This window comes from Dipteris shenzhenensis, chromosome 19 (genome assembly GCF_047967505.1).
Source record: "Dipteris shenzhenensis isolate YYH24624 ecotype China chromosome 19, Dip_SZ_1.0, whole genome shotgun sequence".
NCBI classification, from domain to species: Eukaryota; Viridiplantae; Streptophyta; class Polypodiopsida; order Gleicheniales; family Dipteridaceae; genus Dipteris; species Dipteris shenzhenensis.
The window spans coordinates 41,485,792-41,491,791 of NC_141614.1; positions in this window are offsets into that span (position 1 = coordinate 41,485,792).

Below are 6,000 nucleotides of genomic sequence, written 5' to 3' on the forward strand. Positions count from 1 at the left end.
TCGTTGAGCATGGCACGAGATACCTCTCCAATATGCCTATTTTTCCTTTCTATAAGTCCATTTTGCTGTGGGGTATGACTGCATGAATATTGCTGCTTTATGCCATGCTCCTATAGGATACTTGCAAACTCATTTGAGAGGTACTCTCCCCGTCCATCTGACCTTAGGCATTTTATTTGCAGGCCTATTTCTTTTTCAACCATAGCTTTAAAAGCTTTGAAATGCCCAAAGACTTCACTTTTCTTTTTCATAAAATACACCCAAACTTTTCTAATGTAGTCATCAATAAAAGTGACAAAATAATGACAGCCTCCAATAGATGCAGCTTTAGTAGTCCACACATCAGAGTGGATTAATTCCAATGGCCTCTTACTATCTTGAACATGTCTAGGAAATGGTTTCCTTGCCTATTTTCCAAATTGACAGGCTTCACATACCTTATGCATTTCTGCAACCTTGAACTTAGGCAATCCTGCAATAATATTTTGGGCCTGCATTAATTTAAGTCGATGTACATTAACATGACGAATGCGTTTATGCTAGATATCAATATCCGCAACTACACCGGTCCCATGTGCAAACATTTCTGCACTCAATTCAAGCATGTCCGCATCCAACATAAACATCCTACCCTTCTTCTTCCCTTTTGCTATCAAGTGACCTTTATTTTTCATATCCTCAACAAAGCATCCATGAGGATTAAATCTGACCTGCAAGCCGCGTTCAACCATTTGACCAGCAGAAACCAGGTTCTTGGTGATATTCAGGACATGAAATACATCAGACAGGTATTTCTTTTTTCCATCCTGCATAGACAAAGGAATTTCACCAATTTGCACAATAGGGTGTGCAGTATCATCACCACTCTCCACAAATCCTAGTATTTCCATTTTCCTTGCATCCTGCATCCATTCTGCATGACCTGTCATGTGGTTTGACACACCTGAGTCAACATACCACACATCATTACTTTCTTCTACACTTGTCACAGAATTGGTCATGTGCTGCATCATAAACAGATGCTCATTTCTGTCATCACCCTGTCTACTAGAGGATGCATAATTGCCTTACTCCAATTTTCCAGTCATGATGTCATTCTGCTTTTTATAGCAATCTTTAACCATATGATCCATTTTACCACAGTAGTAGCATTTAACATTGTTGTTTGCATTTTGGCCTCTCTGCCATCCACCACGATCTCTTTGGCTCCCCCTACCTCTAAAGTTACCACGTCCTCCTCCATAGGGCTGGTTTTCTTGAATTTGCTTCATATTCTGATTTCTGCCACAGCCTCCAAATCAGCCTGCTCTACCTCTTCCTCTACCTCTTCCAGCATTTGAGTAGAAGACAGCTTCTTTTGAAGTTCCTCTTGAAGAAGATGCACCACCATTTCTCTGCTCTTTAGAAATTAGAAGAGCAATCAACTCCTCAAAATTAGGAAAATTCTCACGGATGGCAATGGATGTCTGGAATTGTGCATTATCCTTTCCTAGACCATTCAAGGTCACAGAAACTAAATCATCATCTTTCACTGACAACCCAATAGAAGCAAGTGCATCTGCAATCTTCTTCACCTTCATGTGGTAGTCATTGATGCTTATATTTTCTCTCTGCACATTATGCAACTCCTGCTTGAGCTGCATTTTCCTGGCTTGCGTATTTGTGCTATACATTTTTGTCAAAGTATCCCACGCCTCCTTCGGCGTGCTTGCACAATCATAGAATCTGAAATACTAATAGACAGCCAGTATATAACTTTTATGGCTCTCTCATGCTAGCCTTTAAACGCCTACAACTCCTATTGATTGGGAACATTAGGAATAACTGGTTCTTGTTCAGCTCCAGTAATGAACTCCCAATAGCCTTTTCCCTTAAGGAAATTCGTCATTCTAAACTTCCATGCTTAGAAGTTGTTCTTGTCAAGCTTTTCAGTGACAATCTGTGAAAGAGCATCAGACGCCATTACAAAACACTGCAAAATATTTTGTCACTGCAAAAAAACACAACTTCTGCCTCACAAGGGCAAATCTGCAAAACTAACGAAAATGGTACTTGACCACACAGTCACTTCCTAGTGATGATTATGCATCAACAGGCAATAAGAATGATTCAGTCACTCCCAATATCTTTGTGCACATGCATATGATGTAATTTCTGCGATAACTTTTCACCAACCTGTAGAATAGTGGTCGTATAGCGAAAACAGGGCATTTTCTTGAGTGCCTATGAAAAACTTTCGCCACCAAAATGGGCCCGAAATGGCCTCGAATCAAAAAAATAATTTCACGAAGGGCTTCGCCCCGTCTCGTAGCATATACTACCCTCTCACCATACCACAAAGGGCGTCCCAATCTAAGACAGTGCACTCTTGCACTTTTCGGCTATGCTACCTGTAGAGATTTGCTCCCAAACTCGAAAAAAAAAAGGAAAGCAACACTGATCCTCTTACTAGGACACCGCGAACTTGGTTTGCTTTCTTGAGCTCCTTACCACGAACCGAGCTCTAATACCATGTGAAGAGAGTGGGAGAGAAGGAAGGAGTCTCACTTGCAGCTTTCTCACATACACAATGGGGGAATATACACAAAGGTGGAGGCTAAAAACAATTTTCCTCTTCTTAGTTGTGAAAGCCAAAAGAACTCTCTTAGTACAAAAGAATAGGTGAATCCTATATGTGGGTCTCAAACCAAACTCAGCTAACTAAGGTGGCATACTAACTGAGTCACTAACTAGAGTACATAAGGATAGTTGTCATCCAACTATTATTTATGGGCGGTGTACCAACCGCATGTATCAACCGCATCTGCAGCTAACAAGTCAGTGACATAAATGCACAACGGTCACCCTGGCATATCATGAGTGGAGCTCGATATTTCAACACCTCCTCCTCCTCTCAACCTCCTTTTAGCCTCCTCCTCTCAATCGCTTTCTCCTCCAAACCTCTTTCTCTTTGCTTTCTCTCATTCTTTCTACAATGGTGGAGCACTACTATTCTCCTAGACCAAAGCCATCAATTCAATCTTATGTGGATTGCATTTTGAAAGATGACATTGGTGTTTGGATTGCTCAAAAGTTTAGGCTAATGTCCTAGATCACAATACAACCATCTACAATAGGTCCATTTAAGGTTTTAAAGAAGGACAGAGCAAAGAAAGAGAAGCCCTAGAAGAGTCACATTGTTAGGCTTTTAAAATACAAGGTAAAGATCCATCATGTTCACATGGCATGAGACATGAACTTGCGCTCTACAAATCTAACTTGCTTTCCTTGAAATTGTAACTCTCTTTTACATTATGATTTTTGCATTATGGAACTCCAGACAGGGAGAGGTGAGGGGTCAAAGGGATAGAGCAGGGTTGTGTGTGTGTGTGTGGTCAGAGAGAGAGAGAGAGACAGACAGACAGAGAGAGAGATTGGGTCGTTGACATCTTTCTTATCATTTCTTACTCTCTATGTAGATATCTTTCCTTCTATAACCAAAGTCAAAACCTAACCCTTGGGCAGTCTCATGGGAACATTTCAAGCTTTTGTTCAAACATCGGAGACTTAATGTCTCAAGGCAAAGTCCTTCCTCCTTAACAAAATATACTATTGTTTTCTATAATGCATGGACTTCGTTCTATTTCTCTTCCTAAATTTGAGCATCCAGAATTGCCTCTTTCTGATCCATTCTCCATATATACATTTAAGATGAAAACGAGGTCTGATATTAAATCATCAATGAAGTTTACTTTCAGTTCGAAATCTGTGGGTGTTAGTTGGTTCATAACCTCCATTGTATATAGTTGCTGCTTTAAATCAATGTTCATCCAAAAAACAAAGACCATGTGGGTATGCAGAGACCTAACAGAGGTATTTCTTGAGAATCTCCTATACCCAACGTGGGATGCTAGGGAAGGTTTTCAAAAGGGGGACCATTTTATATGTGTAGTTAATAAGGGAAGTTTAGTAATAAGGTATCCAGTAGTGCTTACTATTTTGTTACATGAGAATGCTTATGGACGTTGAACAAATAATCATAGCACATGGATGCCAATGGATTGTGATGTAGTAGACACCACAGAGGTAGAGATACATACATCAAATGATGAAATTCAGTGTCTTGAGGTCACATATAGTTGGAGCTTGACATGCATACAAGAATACATTGCTATCACCTGCGATGACAGTGACTTTTTCTTTATAATAAATGGAAAGATAGTAAGAACGTGACCTGAAGCAACATAATTATGTTGATAAATTTGAAAATTGGTTCCTAGATTTACTAAAAATAAGCTAATATATTTTATTACCCATATTGTATAAAATGTCACCTTTGACTTTTAAGAGTGTTTTAAAGAGTTCATAGTTAATTATATAAATCCCTATGGCTGAAGATAGACTTTATTTTGCTCATTAGCACAACCTCTTCAATACCAACTCACGCCCATAGGGTGTGATTTTTCAGTGAGCTTTTTGTCGTGAGATTTTAGGGAAGTCAATAAAATTGAGATAAAATTGTGAGCTTTTTTGACATCTCCCTTTTAGACATACAAATCTCAAAGACATTTTATTGTTATATTTAATAAAATTTTGATAAATATTGATGTATTTTTCTTAAAACATAAATCTCAATGCACCATGACCATTACTAACACTCCTAAGTAGCATATAATGCTTTTAGAAACAAGAATTAAGATATACATTAGCAACAAAATTCTCATTACATAAAATTTCCCCCTTTAATAAGGGTTGGGACACCCTTAATCCAATACAAGCATGATCAGATCATCAATGTACATGATAATAAAGGCTATGGATGAGCTCTCTTAATGCAATGATGTATTCAGTGACCTAATGCCTCTAAAAAAGTCCTTAATGTTTTAGTGAGAAATTATTTGAAAATGGAATAAATATCTAGTTATTATCAGACAAAACCTTTGGAAGCTCCAATTTCTTTGAAAAAAACTAAAACTTTTTATATGTGCATAATTTGGCATTTTTGACACGTTAAATAGGCTCAAAAGGCCCAAAAACCATGGAAGTGATTATAAACATGTGTACTTGTAGGGTCTGGATAGAGTTTGCGCCCCCAGCACAAACTGTAGTCATGCCCTACAAGTGCACTTTTTTCCTAGAGGGATTTTTGAAAAGTCATCGAAAGGTACATATGCTTACAGTAATTTCTAGGGTTTTTGGGCCATATGAGCTCATTTATGGTGTTTAAAAAGCCAAATTATGTGTGTATCAAAGTGTTGTATTTTTTGCAGAGGATTTAGCGTACAAATATATTTCTTTAATCTCATATCCTATCCTTGATATCTCAACCATGGTGTATATGGAGAAATTGATACATACACATAAAGGTATCTATGATTTATATAAATAAATTTAATGCCTTCATGTAACCCATAGATATGGCTAAAGACCTAAGTGTAAATGTGTGAAAAAAGTTCACACTTTCCATGAAGCCAGAAAATTTCCTTCCTTTAATGTAGGATTCTTGGTCTCTTTGGAGTTGGGAGATTTTTGTCCACACCTAAAAAGAGTCAGAGTGTGTGTGGGGGGGGTGGATTCACCAAAAAAGAAAAGTGTGTGTGTATTGGGTTAAGGGTGGTGTGATTGGGGATCTAAAAAAAGCTCGCAGATATCCTGAAAAAGATCATGTCAAAAAGCTCACAAAAAAATTTCCCCCATGTCCACAACCCATGAGGCATACCACAACTTCATGGCTTCTACTCATCATTCAAGGAGAGAGGAGGAATTATATGAGATTTTTGATCGCGAGATAGATGTGATGGTGATACTCCAAAACCGCATGGATCTTTTCACAGAGGTGATACATTACATTAATGTAAAAATCAGACCCTGCAGGATTTGTTTAGACATAAACAGAGTAGAACGGTGCCAATCTCCTTATAGATAGTTGCAACACTCATACTAGGTTTAGACATAGGTTGTATAGAATATGTAAATCCTTTAAGTTCGAAAGATCATATAGAAATATTCGATGAGGAGGCG